Genomic DNA, 22,159 nt, shown 5'->3' with positions numbered 1-22,159 from the left:
TTTCACAGATATTTGCTGTCACTCAGGAATCTTGGGGTCATTTTGAGGCTCTGGAGGACAGTGGTCTTTAGTGGTCACAGACTCTTCTGCCTGTTTCTCTCAAACCTGATCCCTTTTGCCCCATCCCCTCCATCCTGTCCCTGTCCCTTCTCTTCCCAATCCTGACTCCTCACCCCACTCCCATTTTCCTTGTCTAACTGGTCACAGTCTCCATTCCTTGGGGCTTCTCATCCCCATCCCAGTCTCCTTATCCAGCCAGTCCCAGTCACCTCCTACCCCAGTCTCCTTGCCCACCCAAACCCAATTCCCCACTTCTTGATCCTTGTACAATCTGTTTCTTCCCCCCAGCCTCCAGTCATCTCCCCCATTCCCTCCCTACTGGGTCCCAGTACCAGTCTTCCACTGTCTCCCTCCCCTCTTCTGACTACTGACCGTCTCCTACTTTAACTCCAGCAAATCCCTTTCTTCACATCTCCTCACCCCATCCTAAAACCCCTCTGCATTCTCAGCCCGCTTCCTCCTTCTCTTCACTGCCTGGGCACCAGCAAGGGGAGCATGGAGAGCACAGAAGAGACAGTCTCCCTGTTCTCAGTTCCAGTGCCTGGCCCCTCCCTAGACCGCCACAGCTGGGAGCTGTATTTGCAGGGAAAGTGCCCTGCTGAGCCCTCTTAACCCTGAGCACGCCTGCTCAGTCACTCTGTGGGATGAGGCATGAACAGGAGATGTGAGGGGCTGGAGCATGCTCAGCAATTGCAACTTCACTCTAACAAGTCTCTACTGAGCATGTACAAACAGATTTTTCAAGGGCTTATAACTTGGCCAAGTGTGGGCAGATTTTCACAGGGACAGCAAAGCCAAATGCCTGACATAAAGGCTGTGCCCTGCCGAATTTCAATTCCCGGCTTCAAAGCCTGGGGGCCCCAGGGCTTCTCAACGAAATGATTGTTATATTTTTGCAACATGGCAAAACAATCCCTAGCATCATTCTTGGAAATGGGTTCGCTGTTTCGACTGACGCTTTCCAAACAAATTCAGCATGAGGTAGGTACCTGGTATGAAAAATTTCAGCTTGAACAATTACAGTTTAGCAAAGTTAAAAGCAACTGAAAATAGGGTCTTATAATGACAAGTGTTGGGCTAACTTAATAATAGGCAACACTGCCAGTTCTGTCCATAATATGTAAACAAATGCTGCTCATGCACCCATTGGAGAGCTGCTGGAAATTTTGGCACTGAGTTTAATTTCATGGTAACTCACCTACATACCATGTGCACTGAGAAGACAGAGATACAGCATGAATAGACACAGTAAATGAATCCTTTGTTAGTGAACTGTAATTATGTATATTTTGTATGTGGTGAAGAAACCAGCCATGTAAATGATGACAGATAATTATATACAACTCTCCTGAGTATTAATATCACTCTCCCTAACAGGATAGTTGTCTTTAAGGCTTTTTCCTCTCTATACGTACGCTAATATTGCTCCACCACATTCCTCAAAGGAATTATACTGTTTAAATTAAAACCATATTTTTATCACAGAAATCCTCTGTGTAATATAACTAACTTCCCAGTTATTGTGCTAATAAGTCAAATTCTGCTTTCATTCTTCCCAGTGTCAAGCCAGACTAATTCCATTGATTTCAGTGAAGTTACTCAGGATTTACCTATGTGTAGCTAACAGCAGATATCAGGCTGGTGGTTTTGCTCCCATAGGAGAGCCAGAGATTACAGCATGCAAAAAGAAGAGCGAATAATATTGGATGAGATCATGCCCTCTGCTGGATAAAACATATGAGAGGGACCTGAGGGGAAGTAAAACTCTGTGAGGTTCCCCTTGTGGGATTTTTTTTTTCAAGTTCTTCCATTGCAGGGTGAAGACGATGGCAGAAGATGCAGTGGGTCTACCCTCCACAAACACCAGACATTTTCCTGGTTATGCTTGAGGGAATCGCTGGAGATAGTGGGCCATCCCATGCCTCTACTGAAGCACCAGGTTCCTCTGCTTTCTGCCCATTGTTTTCAAAGGCTGACTTCCAACTTTCACAGGCAGCTTTCTCTAGAACTTCCTTTTAAGACATGGAGGGGTCCACGCTGCAGAGAGTCTCTCCAAGGGTAATTCTGGCTTGGCTGTACACCATACACCCGGCCATAGCCTTCCGCTCCCAAGGTGTTGATTTCGGAACCTCTGGAGATAGTATTGTGGAGATGCCTGAGCACCCTTACATGGAGCTGTGGATGGAGGAGGGTCTCTTTGCATGGAGGGTCCTTTCTATGCAGATCCTGGAAGACAATTCCCGCCCACCATTATTTCTGCACCATTATTTCTGCATGAGATGGAGTCAGTCAAACGATAAAAATAGCAGTTAAGGAGTCCAAACAGGAAATGCTCAGAGCATAAACACCACCCTATACCAGAAACCTACTGACCGCTATCCTTACGTACATGCCTCCAGCTTTCATCCAGACCACACCACACAATTCATTGTCTACAGCCAAGCTCTACGATACAACCGCATTTGCTCCAACCCCTCAGACAGAGACAAACACCCACAAGATCTTTATCAAGTGTTCTTACAACTACAATACCCACCTGCTGAAGTGAAGAAACAGATTGATAGAGCCAGAAGAGTACCCAGAAATTACCTACTACAGGACAGGCCCAACAAAGAAAATAACAGAACGCCACTAGCCATCACCTTCAGCCCCCAACTAAAACCTCTCCAACGCATCATGAAGGGTCTACAACCTATCCTGAAGGACGACCCATCACTCTCACAGATCTTGGGAGACACGCCAGTCCTTGCTTACAGACAGCCCCCCAACCTGAAGCAAATACTCACCAGCAACCACACAACAAACACTAACCCAGGAATCTATCCTTGCAACAAAGCCCGTTGCCAACTGTGTCCACATACCTATTCAGAGGACACCATCATAGGGCCTAATCACATCAGCCACACTATCAGAGGCTCGTTCACCTGCGCATCTACCAATGTGATATATGCCATCATGTGCCAGCAATGCCCCTCTGCCATGTACATTGGCCAAACTGGACGGTCTCTACGTAAAAGAATAAATGGACACAAATTAGACATCAAGAATTATAACATTCAAAAACCAGTCGGAGAACACTTCAATCTCTCTGGTCACTCGATTACAGACCTAAAAGTGGCAATTCTTCAACAAAAAAACTTCAAAAACAGACTCCAACAAGAGACTGCTGAATTGGAATTAATTTGCAAACTGGATACTGTTAGGGGGCTTATTCCTTCTCCCACTCACTTCCCTGGTCCTTCTCGCATGAACAGAGAGCAACAATACCCGAAGTCCAAAGGTGCAAACAATTCGATGTTTATTGGGGTGAACTTCCAGCAAGCATGATTCCAGTTTCCTTCCTTAGTAGCCTCCTTCCCAGCTCTGACACCATAGAGCCTTACACCTGTGTTCCTGTTCCCATTTCTCCCTTTAGCCAAACAGGATTCCAGTTTCCTTACTCCCATTCCCTGTTCCCATTTCCCCCTTTAGCAAAACATGGTTCCAATTTCTCCATCCCCATACCCTGTTCCCATCTCTCCCTCACACACACCCACCCAGGCCCACTCACTTCCTCATTGACTACAGATTATATAGTAAAACTTCAGTTCTGCTTAGCTATACCTTAACCAATCATTTTCCTGAAATTTAACTAACCAATCCTAACATATTGTAACATGATTATGTAACCAATTATATCCCACCACCTTAATTAGCTTACACCCAGCAAAATTAATTATACAGCAGACAGGAACAATCACAGAACCAGACAGAGATTATACAGACAAATAATAACAAAGTGGGAACTATAATGACAAAACAATACAGAAGTGAGGATTTCACATCCCAGTATTGATAAGTGAGTTCTTGCCAGACAGGATGCTGTTTCCTTTTACATTTTCTAGGCACTTCCCTTTCTCTGGAGGTGATAGGCATTATCAGGACAGGATTATATTCCTAACAGCCCAATAGCACCTTATTTCAATGTGACTAGTTTGGAATGTGAGGATGTGACCGGTCGCTTCCTAGCTTATGGCCGCCTCTGCTGCTTAGCCAAAGGCCTTAGCCTAAGCACAGGGCCTCAGACTGTCACAGTAAGAGAAGGCCCTTACACCAGCAGAGAGTGATTTTGATTCTTTCTTTTATACTTCTAGAACTAGCCAAGTGATAAGAATACCCCTAAATTCTTAAAGTACAGGCCTTTACAGACAGGCCTGAATATCTATATCCTAACAGATACAATTAACTTAGGCTTGAATAAAGACTGGGAGTGAATGTGTCATTACACAAAGTAAAACTATTTCCCCATGTTTATTTCCCCCCCTACTGTTCTTGTCAACTGCTGGAAATGGCTCACCTTGATTATCACTACAAAAGGTCCCCCCCGCCCCGCTCTCCTGCTGGTAATAGCTCACCTTTCCTGATCACTCTTGTTACAGTCTGTATGGTAACACCCATTGTTTCATGTTCTCTGTGTATATAAAATCTCCCCACTATATTTTCCACTGTATGCATCCGATGAAGTGAGCTATAGCTCACGAAAGCTTATGCTCTAATAAATTTGTTAGTCTCTAAGGTGCCACAAGTACTCCTTTTCTTTTAGTGGTAGTTCTTTACTTTATGTGTTGACCAGAAGGAACATTGTAAAGAATCTTAGGGATCCAAGATGTGACTCTGAACACCAAGGGATTGCTACCACAATCATAAAAAGAAAAAGAGTACTTGTGGCACCTTAGAGAATAACCATGGTCTGTTTGTATAAAAACATCTTCTGTATTTTCCACAGTATGCATCCGATGAAGTGAGCTGTAGCTCACGAAAGCTTACGCTCAAATAAATTGGTTAGTCTCTAAGGTGCCACAAGTACTCCTTTTCTTTTTGCGAATACAAACTAACATGGCTGTTACTCTGAAACCTACCACAATCATGTAATTGATATATGTATGTCCTAACATCATGTGACTGCTATACACATATTTCAAAGGTTTAACGTAGCAGGCTAGATTTGCATAGTAAAAGGCCTTGTATGAATATACTGTAACAAACTGACCAGTGTGTATGAGTAAAACTACCCTGTCACAGGACATCTGTACTGCTCAGCTGTTTGTCAGAGACAGATATAGCTAACCGATTTTTCTTTAGCTCAAGTGGAGAAATTCTATCTCATTGCTTTTGTGAAATTCTACATGCACACAGTGAGTAAAAGTGAAGTCCTGACTTCTTGTGGATTTGTTAGGTTTTACGTTATTTCACTGTGCACTGGAATTAACTATATAACTGCCCTGCAAAAAAACCAAAAAACCCCGAAAGGTCCTAGAAATATTAACTGTGAAAATCTGTGACATTTTGTGCATATGTTTCTGTATATCTGGCCGCACACCTAGACATCTAAGGTTGGTCACTCAAAAACTGAAAAAAGTAGTTTGTACCTTTTTTCAACCTCAATTTCCCCATCTATAAAACAGGGATAATAGTACCTCACTGTGGTGTTGGGATGCTATATTCTGTAATGCTTTCAAACTTTGGTTGGAAGGTGCAGTAAAACCTGTAAATGTAAAACCATTCAAAATGTCCTCACTACACTTCTCAACCTTTCTTAGAAGACTCTGTTAAGCAGCCATCAGTTCCATGAGTCCTAACACACTGACCAAGGTCACACAAGAAGTCTTCAGCAGAGTCAGGAACAGATCCCTGGTCCCAATTCCCAGCCCTATGCTCTGAGTACAATTTCACTTGTATAACAACTTGTATATAAAATAAATACCTTTAAAATGAAAACAGTTTTGCTCCATGACAGGACATACCCTGTAAAGTACTGTAAGCATAATAGAACATTTCCCCCTGTACATGGAGAAGCCTCACATAATGGACAACAGTAAATGAACAGACATACAACACATTCACTCATGTGAGCATTCATATAAGTAACCTATTAACAGCAACAGGAGTACTGAATGAGTAAGGTGAGCAGGATTTAATCTCAGTGTTGTTAATAACACAAGTAAGGATACCTATTTTTGTTTACAAATATGTAGGCCCAGATTCTGAGCTGGTTTAAATCAGCAGAGCTGCACTGATATCAATAGAGCTACACCAGTTTATACCAGCTGAGGGTCTGGGTCCTTGACTTTTAACGTGGCAGTGTTCCTTTAAAATTCTACACACAAAAAAAACAAAACCAAAAGGCAGGTATCTTAGGACAGTGACATAAAGCTACCCAGACATTAATCCTTGGGTTCAAAATAAGCATAAAAACACAATTAAAATTAACCAAACTTTACAGTGACAAGCACTGAAATGCTTCTAGATAGTTAAAATAGGGCGAGGGACAGACTGTTTTTATAGTGAATGCTCTGCTTTCTGAATAGTGATATCTCAGATCAATTTTCTTTGATGTGTGCATCTCCCCTCCCCCCTCGCTGACAGAATATGTGTTGGCTACATAGCATTCACTGTAAACACAGGTGTCCTGGAGGAGATGCAGGTGTTCACCCTTCTTGTCTTACTCTAATCCCCAGGGGGATTTTAAAAAAATGCTTCCCCACAGAAAAAATTATCTGCATGCCCTTGAAAATAACCTCTGAAACTCATGATAATGCACTGGCATGTGACCAGGATTTGGCCAAGATATCACCTCAGTGTGGATTTCAAGTATGGGCACTGGGATTCCCCTTTGGTGTTTCATTTTGTTTTTACAGTAACAAAAGGATTTCCACAAGTCTTAGTGCTCACTGCTATCTCAACCACATGATCACTTTACCTGTGCAACCCTTGGCTACTAAAGAAAACCCTAATATAGATAGAGACAGAGGCCCCATGCCAGTCTTGTCCCTGCTCCAGCTCCTGCACAGTCCCGTGGTATCTTGGTGCCATTGCATACATTTAGAAGTAGATCAGTTCTGTCAAGGAGAAAAATCCAGCCTTCCACCCACTTCCCCATATATTACTTTAGTAACTAAACAACCTAGATTTGATTCCTTTAACATATGACATCAGGACCATTTCATAGTAAATTTCTCTCCCTTATTTTCTTCCCATATGCTAGTTCTTTCTTTGAACTCAATTTGCTTTGAATGGAGAGCTCGATACTGGAATCTGACGGGAAGAAGTAGAGGACAATCCAGACTGGAGAATTTATGGAATATAGAAGCTAAAGTGAAAGTTGCCCATTCTGGAGGCAGAAGAAGGAAGCCTCCTTTCCGAGTGTTGCTAATGACCTGCGGAGGAGCTGCACAGCAGTCATTTCACAGATACGATGGCAGGTCACTGCGACAGATGTTCCCAACATATGTGGAGAATTAATTACCCACTAGTAAACAAAATCTGTGATGCGGAGAGTCATTTTGTCCAAATTTCTTTCGATTTTGCCGTTATTAGGAGCTTAATTTTTCTTGATCAGCTAGACCCTCTTGAATTAAAGTGTTCCTTAATGGGCTGTACTGAACATTTTCTGAAGTGAAGTGCTGAGGGAAAGTGGCAAGGAGGGGGTCAGGGGAGATGAGTTTAACTGGAAGAGTTGATTGTGAAGCTGTACCACAGTGAGTGATTAGTAAATTATTTGATTAAAAGGTTGGATGCCAGTCATATGGTTTTCTTTGGGTTTTTTTTATTCTAATAGTTAACTTGTGTTCAATGGCATTTACACTTAATTTAACTACTTACTGAGGAACAGCTGGAGTTTCTGGGAAAAATTATAACATTTTGAGAGAAAGACTGGAAATAAAAAGGTTTTATTTTCCTTTGCTGTCAATATTCTGAATGTGTTAATGTCTCGGGGCCATATTGTGCCATTGATTTTTAAACAGAACTCCCCCATTTAAATCAATGATGAAATCTGCTTAAAATAAAAAAAAATAATAATAAAAAAAATCGATGGCATGATATGGCTCTAGGACATTAGAATGAAATTCTTATATTCATGACCCAGATAGCAAAGCACAGGGCCAGAAGCCCCATGCTGTTTCTCACAATTCCATCATTGCATCAATACTTGTAAGCCAAAGAGTGTGTGGAAATGGACATTTGTTTACTAAAAGGATATTAAAGAACAGAATATTTATCCCTCTCTAGGTTGATTGAATTTTTACAGATTCTCCCCAGTGTTTTTGATTCTCATTATCTTTCTTAAGGTCAGATTCTGCCCTTTCCATTCTGATTCCATTTACATATTTGTAAAAAAGACAAGCTGAAATTTCTCCCCTGCTAAATATCTCAATCTACATAATATTCTGCCATCGTCCAGAGTACAAAATGCACACGTTCAGGTGCCAAAATTGGTAGCACAGGGTCTCCAAAATGAGAGGTATCCAAAAACCAAAACCTTTCGATCTGAACACACCTGAATTTTTTGGAAGTTTGGACCCAGAACTGAAATTTGCCATTTGGGTTAATCTCTAATATTGATTTGAAAAAGAAAAAGAATGGTCTTCATTTACTATCATCTTTTGGGACATGCAAGTTACAAATGATGTTTTATGAGGATTGTATGGTCCTCTTCATCTACGGAGAAGATGTAGCTGGCTTAGTTACATGGTCCGTCAACATTAAACAGCCTCTCTGCTTGGCCTCAGAGCTACTGGTAAATGTTGTCACCCTTCAGTTCACCCATAAAAGAAATGCAGTGCACTTACTCGTGAGCATAACTAAAGGAGAAGCCCCAGAGTACTCAAATTGGATATGAGCAACAGCCAAGGACTTAGCAAGTACCACAAGGTGCCAGGACTTTTGGGTTTCATCACCGGATCTTCAGAAGTAGAAAGGAGTTGGGGTTGCAAGGCCCCTGGGCATGGCAAAGGGGGCAGGCAGAAATGTGCTAAATCTGAAAAAAGGCTTAGGTTAAGTTAGAGGATGTGGCTGGTTTCCAATGTTGTTAAAAGGATAAAATGAATGGGCCCAGAGGTAGAAGAGCTGGTATTTGGAGATGGGCCTTGGGCTCATGAAATAGAGTGGGACCTTGTGGCCTTCACGGGCCAGAGTCAGATCTTGTGGCCCTCATGGGCCAACATCCCATCCTTCTGCACCCTCTATCCCCTTATTGCAGGGAGGAAGGGGAGGGTGCTAGGACGCAGGGAGAGCTGAGTCCTGGGATATAGGTTGAGGAGAACCTACCCTGAGTTACAGATTATGGTAAGAAGCCCTGTAACCCCTGCACGGTATCCCATTAAATCCCAGGTATAGAAGAATATGGGTGATGGGTAGGCAGCACCCCTCCCCTGTGTGAAAGTTTAATAAAAGTTGCAATCTGCTGCTTAATTCCAGGTACGTCGGCTCTTGTTTTGCCAGTGTGTCTACATCAGTGCACCTGGCCTTTCTATCATTTCACTGTGACTTGCCCACAAAACCCAGTAAAAGTGGGGGTCGAATGGTGGATAGGTAGGGTTGCCAACCCTCCCGGATTGGCCGGGAGTCTCCCGGAATTGCCCTCAATCTCCCAGTTGCTATTGAAAGCAATCCGGGAGATTTTAATAGGCCAAAAGTCCGCTTGGTAGGGGGTGATAAAGTGCGGCTAAGAGAGGCTCCCTACCTGCCCTGGCTCTGTGTGATGCCCGGAAGTGGTGGCAAGTCCCTGCAGTTCCTAGACGCAGGCAGGGACGGCCAGGGGGTCTCTGCGCGCTGCCTCCTCCCAGAGCGCTGACTCCGCAGCTCCCATTGGCCAGGAACCGTGGCCAATGGGGGCTGCGGGGGCAGTCCTTACAGGCAAGGGCAGCGCACAGAGTCACCTGGCTGCCCCTCCCTACACCTAGGAGCCGCAGGGACTTGCTGCCACTTTTGGAAGCTGCCAGAGGTAAGCGCTGCCCAGAGCCCGCACCCTACACCCCCTCCCACACCCCATTCCCCTGCCCCAGACCGGAGTCCCCTCCCATACTCCAACCCCATCAGCCTCACCCCCCCCAGCCCAGAGCCTGAACCCCCTCTTGCACCCCAACCCCTGCCCCAGCCCAGTGAAAATGAGTGAAGGTGGGGGAGAGCGAGCGTCGGAGGGAGGGGGGATGGAGTGAGCGGGGGGCAGGGCCTGAGAGAAGGGACGTGGCAGGGGTGTGGCAAGTGTTTTGGGGTTTGTGCGATTAGACAGTTGGCAACCCTACTGATAGGTCATATACTGGCCCCCTGCACAGGGGCGAATTTCACTCAGAAGACCCATCCCAGGACCAAGCTGTTGTGATCGCATTATTTTAAATCATAGCTACATTTTAAATCAACAGATCTTTTTCATCTCACAGATGATGTACTGGTGAAAGATTATCCATTTAAAACTATGTGACAGAGGGTTCCATTCTCTCCTTTGGGTTAAAGATCTTGGTGCAACATGCAGAAAACAAATTCAGCAACAGGCAGATAGGTACAAATCATTAGAAGCTTAGTTATGGCAGTGATAAAAATGGGAAACAGCACACTTAAAACAGAGACTACTTTTTATTTCATTTCTTACTCTACTTATTGATTTCCTGTCCTTTTTTTCTACAGACTTGACTCCTCACAGGAAAGAGAGAGCTCTTTGAATAAAGGTATAGTGATATATAACAGCAGTTGGTATATAGTTTTCTGGTGCCAGGACCCACATATTGACAGTTGACATTTATCCTTACATGTTCCCCATTCCCTGCTACGTTGCCTTCACAGGATAGCAAAAATTCCAGCTATGAACAGAAAAGCTCAAAAAGCAATTTAGAAATCTATTTTCAAACTGCAATTTGTTACTGATAATTAAATGATTAGTTGAATGATGAAATAAAAAGAACATATTTATATATACACATTTCTATATATAATGGGCCTCATCCTGCAATTTATATTCACATGAGTAAATGGGACTGCTGAAGTGAGTAAGCATTACTCATATGATTAAGGGTTATAGGTGGGATCCAATAATAATAAACATGATAGGAAATATAAAGAGGTCTAGGAAGAATTTACATTAACGTGTAATTTGTGTGTATCCAGAACTGATGCTTCCTTTTCCATCATCCATATTAATTATATTTAAAGTACATTATTAAGAGTGCCAGGTCATGCACTAGGAAATGCCACAATTAAGGCTGCCTATGCAATCTTAATTTGGCTCCTTTGTGCATTATGATACAGTCTTTAATTACATGATCACATACTATTTTTAACACAGGACCCTTGCCTCGTTCAGTTCACAGGATGGACGTGCTTTAGGGATGAATCGGGGCTGCTATTATGTCCACATCATACACCAGTGGTATGTATCTGATATTTGATCAACCTATATTTTTAGAAGATTTCATGTTGAAACACCAAATGTAACCGATTATTTGGACACCCAGCACACAATATTAAAACACCCTTCCAAAATCAATTTTTCAAGGTTACTATTTCAAGGTAAAAAAGTTCTAAGATATCAGGATAAAGTTTGTCCACAAAATTACTTCTGTGAAGAGCAAGTATCCGCTGTAACATTTTATCGTTACTTTATTATGCACAATGCCATAAAATAATAAAATAATTCTACTTCACTACATAAGTGCCTATAACATTTGCTTACTGTGTGAGAGGATATTCAGAATTAGCTCGAGGCAGACACAATAACGAGCTGGGCCAACTATCTAGAGGCAGTCCAATGTAGATTTAGGGCTCAATCCTGCAAATGCTTACAGACTAGTAAATTTAGTCACACAAGCAGTCCCACTGAATTCTCTTCAATGTTTGCAGGTTCAGGTCTTTAGTTCAAGAGGCAGCTGTATGGACCTCATCTGCATTAATTTATTATTCCTAGCAACACATGATTAAACCAATTCTCTGATTAATCAAAACTCTACTTTGTAACTAGCCGTGTGAGACCAGAATTATAAATCACTCTACATGATCCGTGGCAATACAAATAACAAGATTGAAAAATTAATTTTATAAGAAATATTTATCAAATAAAATCTAACCTTCATGCAGAGTTAGGATCACAGTCAGATATCAGTTATTCCATAATTGCCCACTTCAGGGTTTCTTGCTACTTCCTCTGTAGAGCAGCTGGGTTGGCCACTGCCAGAGACAGAATTTTGGATTAAAATGACTATTGGTTTTATCTGGGGTGTTCCTATAGATTAACCATCAGAAGGACCAAAGGAAGGGGGAGTTGGCTGAGAGCCATGCTGAGAGAGTCCAGACTAGGCTTCAAGTGGTAGTAGCAGTAGGAGATTATTTATGCTATCTATGGGTAGTTCACTAGAGGGCAACATCTTTCATGCCTATATACAAGGTCAGCACTCAGGAGTACAGTAAACTGAAAGGGACCATCCAGAGAAGAGAAGCTGACCAGAGTGGCGCTGTCCTGAGAGAAACCAAACTAGACCTAGTTGTTTGTAAGTTTCTGGGGGGGAAAAGGAGGGACCAGGCTCTCAAACACTTTTGGGCTGATAGATGTGTTGGAGTGAACACTGCATTTGGGAAGTATTTATATTAAAGTTTGATATTTCCATATTGTTTCTCTAATCATTTTTGCTCAGTATGTTGGTTTAGTATCAGGTGACAAGCCTACCTGACTCTGTAATATCACAGCATCCATGAGTCAGTGGCAGTATGAAAAGGAGTACTTGTGGCACCTTAGAGACTAACCAATTTATTTGAGCATAAGCTTTCGTGAGCTACAGCTCACTTCATCGGATGCATACTGTATGCATCCGATGAAGTGAGCTGTAGCTCATGAAAGCTTATGCTCAAATAAATTGGTTAGTCTCTAAGGTGCCACAAGTACTCCTTTTCTTTTTGCAAATACAGACTAACACAGCTGTTACTCTGAAACCTGTCAGTGGCAGTATGGAGCAGGAAGACCAAGCCTTTTCACAGTCCATTGTCCTCGCTGATGGGCCATCAGCCCTGTCTGGCTTTTCCATTGTTGTACCTGAAGTGTTAGCAGTGGGCATCACCCAAAGTAGTATAGTTGTGTCATTACACAAAGTAAAACTATTTCCCCTTGTTTATTCCCCCCACACACACACACTGTTCTTGTCAACTGCTGGAAATGGCCCACCTTGATTATCACTACAAAAGGTGATAAAAGCTCTCCTGCTGGTAATAGCTCACCTTTCCTGATCACTCTTGTTACAGTCTGTATGGTAACACCCATTGTCTCATGTTCTCTGTGTATATAAAATCTCCCCACTGTATTTCCACTGTATGTATCCGATGAAGTGAGCTGTAGCTCACAAAAGCTTATGCTCTAATAAATTTGTTAGTCTCTAAGGTGCCACAAGTACTCCTTTTCTTTTTGCAGATACAGACTAACACGGCTGCTACTCTGACACCTAGCATAGTTGAAATACAGATACATAGTCAATATTCCTAACTTCAGATACACAAATGATACAGGCATACAAATTGGATAATCACATTCAGTAATTTATAACCTTTTGAATGATATCTTACAAGACTCATCTTGCATAAAGTACATCTCAGTTATGTCATATTTATGACATATTTTTCATAAAGAATATGGAGTGAAATGTCACATTCCCATCCCCTGCTCCATCAGGAAAAAATAACAATGCATGAGCATCTGACACAAAGGGTAACATTCACTGCTTTCTGGAATGTTTGTTACTCTTGTGTTCCTAAGCCACTGAATTCATTCAAAATGCATGAAACTCAGAATTAGCTTGCCAAATAGGATAACGATGACTGGCCCAGTTTATCCTGCCAAGTGAAATACAGGAGGTCAGAAATGCTAAACTCTAGACCTGTGGCGGGCAACCTGCAGCTGGCCGCCCCTTCCTGCAGCTTCCATTGGCTGGGAACGGCAAACCACGGCCACTGGGAGCTGCGGGCGGCCGTGCAAATGTAAACAAACTGTCTGGCGGCCCACCAGCAGATTACCCTGATGAGCCGGGTGTGGCCCACGGCCTGCAGGTTGCCCACCACTGCTCTAGACCAGTTGGGGTGATGGTTGTAAGGTGAGGCACCTAGCACGTGTGCAAGAATGCCAACCTCACTGCTTACCAGACTGACTGATCCATTATCACACAATATTTTAGCATATAGAATCTATGATCCCTCCTATCGTTCAGTGAAGAAAATGCTAAAGATGCATCTACATCAGACATTTTTGCGTGAATATTTCCACTGTTGCTAGCATTTGTGCAGCTCCAACTGAGGTAGCAGTGGTGAGAGCCCTAGTAGGGAACAGATCTGGGGATGGTAGGGACAATCCCACCCATGAGTGTTTATCCATTGATCCACAAGAAGCACTGTCATCACTTAGCTAATGATATTTACATTGATCATTTTGACAGTTCCAAGCAGCCATAAAAACAGCCTAATCTGCCACTTTTACAGCAGAATTCCAGAGCAGCACAGAGTCAAGAAGTAGCACCTACATCACCCCTTTCCAGACCCCAGTGATGGGGGCATGGCTGCGGGAAAAAATAGCCAGATGCACGGAATAGCCAGGTCACACTGAGACCCAGCAGCCATAATAGCCCCAGGGATTGTGGGCAGCCAATGTAAAATGGAGGAGCTACATAAGCATGCTTGCTTCGGGTAGTGGACTGGCATGGGGAATATGTGCAAGTAATTGTGTTAGGAGAGAGGATTTTAGTGGTCAGGAGGAGTTGTATTTGGGAAAGAATATATTAGAATCAGAAGTAGGACATGAGATATCTTACACAAAAGGACGATAATCCCTAACTCCATCAGCTGAAAATTAGTGTATAAGGTCTTTTTCAGTTAAGTACTGTACAATATAATTAATCCTCATAAAAATGCAACAATGTTCTACAGTTATTATTCAAACCAAATCAGTATCACTACTGAAGGATGTAGCATTTGAGACCATTACTGTTGAATACTGTAATATTCCTTTATAAAGTTAAGCCATTAAACCGTGATCTGAATACCAGCTTATACTGCAGCACTGCATGAATCATGGAAATTAGAGATTTTAGTTCATCTTCCAGCTAGGGTGGGATTGTTCCTGGCAGTACGTGACTCAATGCAGGACTCCCCAGTCCAGAGGAGGATAGTCAATCACATATTAAATTTTACTGTCAGAAAGTTTCCCTCATACTCAGTCTAAAATTTCCCTTCTAAACGTCTTCTCAGCATGCCTAAATCATTTCCCCTAGCACCACCCTAAATAATTCTCCTCCATTCTTAGCATTTAAAATCTGCAAATACATGTAGATGCTAACCATGCTAACCATGTAGATAGTTATTACTTTCCACTCTTAGTCCTCTTCTTAACCAAGCTATACATACTTAGTTCTTTTATCTTTCCTTGCTGTCATTCACAGATCCTACTCAAAAAAACTTGACTAGAAACTATTTTAGTAACTCAGCAGGAATAGCAAAAAAAGAGTGTTGGGTTATTTAAAGGATGAAATCATTTACAGTAACAAGTGACCAAATGGTACTACAATTTTCTAATTAGTCACAGGTTCCAGTGACACTAGTATTGGTTTATGCTTCAGGCCATGAACAGCACTGAATTAACTGAATAAATTTATTATAAACTGGTAATTAATGATAATTATAAAGTGGGAAGAAGAAATCAAGTGATGTGATTGGCTAATAAGAACAGTGTTGAAATTAATACAACATCATTTCCAGTTCAGAACATGTTAGATTTGAAACTAAATTAACATATGTAACATATGTAATTTTTAAAGCATTTTATAAGCAAACTTTATAATTCCAATGAGACATTATCGTTCATGCCTAGGTGCATTGATAGTAATCAGACAGCATTAGTTTATGCTTGCTGTTTAGCTGATTATCAATAAAACTAGACATGAATTAACACACCATAATTCACTTCCTGACATATTCTGGGCTTAATTAATCTTTATTTCATATTTTGCACATTTGTTTATATTCACTGTCACCATGCTGTCCTACCCAGAAATCACAGACAGCAGGTCAGTGGTAAAATGATGAAAATCATTTGCTAGGTGCCACAGCTTCCCTAACCAACACTAAGATAGGAGAAGTAGTGAAGTAGCTTCCGTTTTATGTCGGGTTGATCAAGCTAGCATATTGCAGATTGAGCGTAACTGAGGCAGTGCAAGCAGTGGGAGGAGGTAGCCACCCTGACTGTGTGCCTATCGTCTCGGATGGGATCATACTCGGATGGGATCGTACTATAGGCTAGCCCCTATAGCCAATTGTGGCACTCTGGCTAGTCTCTATTTTTAGCACACTAACTCAATTACAGTTAGTGTGAGTATGTCTCCTGGAGCTGGGAATCACTTGCCTAGCTCAAAGTGTAGCCATAGCCAGAGAGAGCGGAGTCCTGGGATATAGGCTGAGGAGAACCTGAGCAGTCCCTGCACTGCTCTGGGAGGACAGTACACTGTTCTGGATCCACAACTGACACAAAGTACATTCCCTGGTGAGTTGGTGCCACTGTGCTGAACATGCTGTTGGTGGGGGTGAGCCCAGAGTCCACCCCGTCCCGGCCCCATTCTGTCCTCTCCTAGCAGCTCAGTGAAGCTGGCTTCCCCTTCCGTGCTGCGACCTGTGATGCAGCTGACCAGTGCTGGAGTGCAAGGAGGAACCTTGTGCCCCCTTACACCTCTGTGGCACCCTGCTAGCGGGGCTACAATCTGGCCCCAAGACAATCCTCCTTACTTTTGTATGAATTTAGTGCTCCTGAAAGTGAGAAATTAAACAACGCTAGCTTGAGCCAGGCCTAGCGCAGCCAGGCATTTTGCAAGCATCCCCCATGCTGTGCAGGTAAATAACATGACCTGCACTTGAAGACAAGCCTGTAATCAGTAATAACAATAGTGATACCCTATTCGATTAGCCAATGCACCAGTTTTTAGAAATGATAGATCTTAGGGAGGTCTTGTTTACCAGTCTGTGAATTTGTCAAAATATTACAACTGTGGGCTGAGCTATGGACCATGCAACCCTTATTTACACAAACACCCTCATTGATATCCATATCTTTACTCCTGTGAGTAAAGACTGTTTGCATGGATAGGTTTGCAGGATCAGTCCACATGTATAATATCCTCCTGATTATCTGAACAGCATGGGGGGCAGGCATTTTATCTGGGTAATCAGGAGTTCAGAAAATAGAGAGGGTAGGGGCCATTCAGCAATGGGTTGGCCTGCCCCCACAGCCAGGGGCTCTTTCTCCTTCTCACAATCCTGGCTAGAGGCTATGCTCTGCTTCCTCACTCCCATGACAGCGGGGCTGCAGAGGGCTCCCTGTGCTGCTGCAGGGCCGATGACACCCGATCCCTGCAGGAGCAAGGTGATGTGGAGGAGGCTGCGGTCCTGGTGGAGCAGAACAGGACCCCCTCCACCTCCCGAAACCAAGACTCTGCTGCACACTCAGTGCTTTCCCCTCCCCCACAAACGCAAGCAGCATGGGAGAGAAGGAACAGCCTGACTCAAATGCAGAGAGGTGAGGAGCATCTAGAACACCCTGTATTATTACTCCCCATTTTACACATGGGGAACTGAGGCACAGAAATTAAAGCCACAATCGTCAAAGATGTCAACTCATTTTGGGTGCCTTAATTTGAGACGCCTAAGGGCCTGACTTTTCAGAGTATGTGGCATTTATAGCATTTCGGAGCTCAGCTCCAGTTGGCCTTGGCTGCAGCTGTGTGTGTTCAGCATGTCTGCAAATCAGACGCCAGGGTCTCAACCGTGGTAGCCAGAACATGAGCAATACATAGTATATTGGTGTAGTGACTTGGCCAGCATCACACAGGAACTCTGTGGCAAAGGCAGGGATAGAATCCAAGTCTATAGGTCAACATTTAACTGCTTTAGCCACGACACCATCCTTTCTCTTCCCACAATCCCCCTGCCTCAAACCCCAACACACACACACACACACACACACACACACACACAGAGGGGCCAACTTCTGCAGTAAATGAGGCAGGGTCCTACAGGTAATAACCAGCTTCACTTCACCATCTGATTCAGCCCCAGAGTAGGTCCATCCTGTGTCAGGGACCCCCAGCCAAACCCAGATCCAGATCATTGCTCTCAGCTGATTCAGCGAATGAACCAAGCCTCCCGAGCGGCTGAAAACTCCAGCAGGCACATTCTCAAACCCTGCAGCGGGCATGGCAGCTCAACAGCATTCCACAACCTCAGCTTAGATGAGAACCAGACCCAGCATGACCAGCATGTATGCTGCGTTCTAGATATAAGTGGTTCTGACTTTGTCTATGCTAAATTAGAAAAATGTGAATTTGACTGCAACACAGTCGAGTTTTTGGGTTACGGTCTCTCTCCAGAGGGGCTAACCATGGACCCACATAAGGTATCCACCATCACATGGTGGGCCGCTCCAAAGGGTGTCTGGGAAATACCATGATTCTTAAGTTTTGTCAACTTCTACTAGCCCTTTATCCGAGGATTCTCCCACCTGGTAGCACCCGGAAAGGCTCTCCTGAAACAGGCGGCCCAGTTTATCTTGTCTGCAGAGAGTCAAAACACATTCAACCAGTTACATTTCTGCTCTTGTCCTTGCCCATCCAGACCCAATCCTTCCATTCATAGTGTAAGCAGAAGCCTCTGACTTTGTCCTCAGGACTGCACTGTTGCAACAGACTCTGCCCAACAACCAAATCCACCCGAGCACCTTTTTCTCCCATCAGCTGAACCCAGCAGAAAGGAACTACAGGATTTGGGACAAGAAGCTATTGGCCATCAAGGCTGCTTTTGAAAAGTGGTACCACCTCCTAGAGGGAGCCAGATTCCTGATCCAGGTCCTCAGGGACCACATAAACCTGGACTATCTATGCACAGTGCAACATCTAATCAGCACCAGAGCCGATGGTCTCTGTTTTTTTTTTTCCCTTGCTTTTATTTTGTTATGAATGAAACTCTCTGGACATTATGAATGTCCGCTCGCTGGACATTTTGCGCAGTTCAAGACATCCCATCTTATTTCTCACCACCTTTGGTGGCCTGATAACATCCAGCAGTATGTGGCCTCTTGCAACCTCTGTTCCTGGACAAAGACCCCATGTTCAAGGCCATTTGGTCTCCCCCATAGACATGGGCTACCATTTCTCTGGACTTCCTGCTCTCAAGACTGCTCAGTCATTCTGGTGGCTGTTGACCTCCTCATGAAGATAGCCCACTTTATCCCTTGCCATTCCACACCTACTGCCCAGGAAACAGCCCATCTTTTTTGGAAAGGCGTTTCATCTGTCTGGTCTGTCTACCAGGGTTATCTCAGACAGAGGACAGCTATTTACCTCCAGGTTTTGAGGAGCCCTTCTCGGGCTTCTTGGCATAGAGCCTCTCACCTCCTCTGCCTACCACCCACTGACCAAAAGGACAATCAGAGTCAAACAGGTCCTGAGCAATATCTTCGTCATGCAATCCATTATCATCAGGACAACTGGGTCCCCCTACTTGAGGGTTTGTATAAAACAACTCTACTCACGCTTCACTGCAGCAAAGCCCTTTTTTGCCAAATACCCTGCTTCCATCCAGACCTCCCTGTGGATTCTCCAGTGCCTGCAGCAACTGATTGGTTAAATGCTACTGCGGGTACAACACAAACTCAGAAGGCACCTGGAAACCATTAAGGAGCCATACAGGCATCAGGCTGATAAGAATCGGCAGGACACACCCAACTTTGCCATTGGGGACAAGGTCTGGGTGTTGACCTGAAACTTAAAATCCAACTCCTTGTCAACAAAGCTGGATCACCAGTATATTATTCCTTTCCCAATCATTAATCAAATCAAATCTGTGACCTTTAAGTTACAGCTTCAAGAGTCTGTGAAAATCCACCCCACCGTCCATGCCTCTCTCCTGACACCACACACTAAAAACCCATTTCCAGATCACTGCGACCCATTGCCCCCACCAGTAACTATCCATGGCCAGGAAGAATATAATCAGGCAGAGGACAGATTCCAAGCAGGTGTGGGGCTGTTCCACCTCGTGGACTGGGAAGAGTATGGTCCAGATGAACAATCTTAGGACCTTAGGAGAACGTTCATGCCCCAATTATGGGATTTCTACCAGGCCCACCCCCACAGGCCTGGTCTGAGGGCTTCTGGGGGGCCCACATGGACCACCAATCCAGCTCATTGCCCTCAGCTGATTCAGATTGGCTGAAGACTCTAGCAGTCACATTCTCAAACCCTGCAGCAGCCCTGGGTCCCCGGCTGCTCAATAGCATTCCACACCTGCAGCTATGTTTCTGGTCCTGCTTCCTGCTCCTGCTCCCAGCTCCTTTTTTGCTCCAGGCCCCCAGTACTGCCTCCTGCTCCTTGTTCCTGGCTCCCACTCTTGGTTTCCTGCCCCTGATCTGGCTGATACTCTGACTCCAATGCTCAGCTCCTGATTCCTGGTTCTCAGCTCTGGCTTGCTTGGTATTCAGTTTGTGAACACAGCTCTGACCCTTGGCTCCTGATTCCTGGCTTTTGGCTCCAGCTCACTCCCTGGCCTTGGTAACTCAGCTTTTAATTCAGGCTCTGGCCACTAGGCCTGGTCACCTCTGCTCCAACCAGTAGGCCAGCCTCCCACCCAGACCATTAGGCAAAACCACTCGTGTCCCGGTCCTTAACATCACGGGCACTGAATAAGCCAAGGGTCCTGTGGAAAAAATTGTATTTGATCATGTAATTAAGACTACACAGCCATCCTTAATCCTGGCATTTCCTAACTCTTGAGTGCTAGACATTGCAATGTGTCACAACTTCAAAGTTCTTTTAATTTAGTATTTGTATGTAATATACACATACACACACACAACATACAAATATTGTAAAGAGATCTCTCTCACATACATATATATGTGAGAGATCTCTCTTTACAACGTATATACTAAGTTGCCTCTCTCTAATGGACAAATTTCCAAATCAGGCCTCCTACTGTATATAGGGCCCACAATTATGTGTGTGAATGAAGGAGTTAGCCCAATAACTATCCAACTCATACATCCAAATGCCAGGAAGCAGGGCTCGCACGGGTAACTCCTCGTAGGCATGCAGAACTTGCACATGCTGCCTTGGAGGCTGTCTGAGAATATGGCCAATAGTTTGTCACTGATTTATCTCCTTGGGGACTAACGCTGAGGAATAAAAAAAGATTGTGATCTGAGAGATTTTTTTGTAAATAAATACATAATTTGGACACATGGTCATCGTGTTGTGCAATTTGCTTTGAAATCTGTTGCAGAAAGAAAGACACTTTGGGATGAGAAAAAAGCAGCATTGAGGATATAGGTCAAGGCATTAATATAAATTTGATCACTTCTTTTTTATTCTGCAACATTCCCCACAATAAATCAGATCACCTCCTCACCCCCACCCTCCCACACACTTCACCCTTCCCGTCCTGATTTCGGATCACTGAGTGTAAATCAGTGACAAGGGTATCTATATATAATATTAATGGTACTGAGGACGGTTGGTGTGAAGTGTGAGTGCTTGCCAAGTAAGAAGTGATCAGAGCAGAGCCGTTCATCCTCTGCAGTGTGCTCTACATCATCTGCAGGACAAATGTAACATCATTAGGCAAAAAAAGCCAGCCATTCTGCAAGGAAATGGCTAAGTTGGAGGTACCAATCAATCTAGCCAAGCCGGGTTCCCTGTGATACTGTCAGAGACAACAGACAAAACAGATTACAGTATAGATCACAGGGTGGTTTAAAGAAACAAAACAACCACCTCTCCCTCCCCCACTGCGCTCTTATCTAAGATTTACTCATGTAACCAGTTGTTGCTGTTCTGAATCCATTTACAAGACAGCCCAGACTTGACTGCTTTATTCTAAAACGCATGGGAACAAGCTGTGAAGTTTGGCTTCTAATTGAGTAAAGAATACAGTATCTGCTATATGCAGGATTTATCAGTACTGTAGGGTGCTTTATTAAATAGTCAATAAACATGAATTGTGAGCTCAAAAAGATTAATTAACTAGCTCTTGAGAGTAAGTTATAAAAAAAAAAGTAAACTAAAGCATTTCAAGCTACCATCATTATTTAAACCTAAATTGCAATTAAATTATTTTCTCAGATATTTACAGCTCTTATTGACTTTTTATCTTGATAAATGTCTGCTTTCAAGTTACATCTTTCACTACACATAGGACCTGATCCAGCGCCTATTAAAGTCACTGGGAGTACTCCGTTGACTGCAATGGGCATTGGACCGGACCCAGAGCGGCAGAAATC

Source organism: Natator depressus, chromosome 3 (assembly GCF_965152275.1).
Source record: "Natator depressus isolate rNatDep1 chromosome 3, rNatDep2.hap1, whole genome shotgun sequence".
Classification (NCBI taxonomy): domain Eukaryota; kingdom Metazoa; phylum Chordata; order Testudines; family Cheloniidae; genus Natator; species Natator depressus.
Note: the sequence above shows the minus strand (reverse complement) of the source record.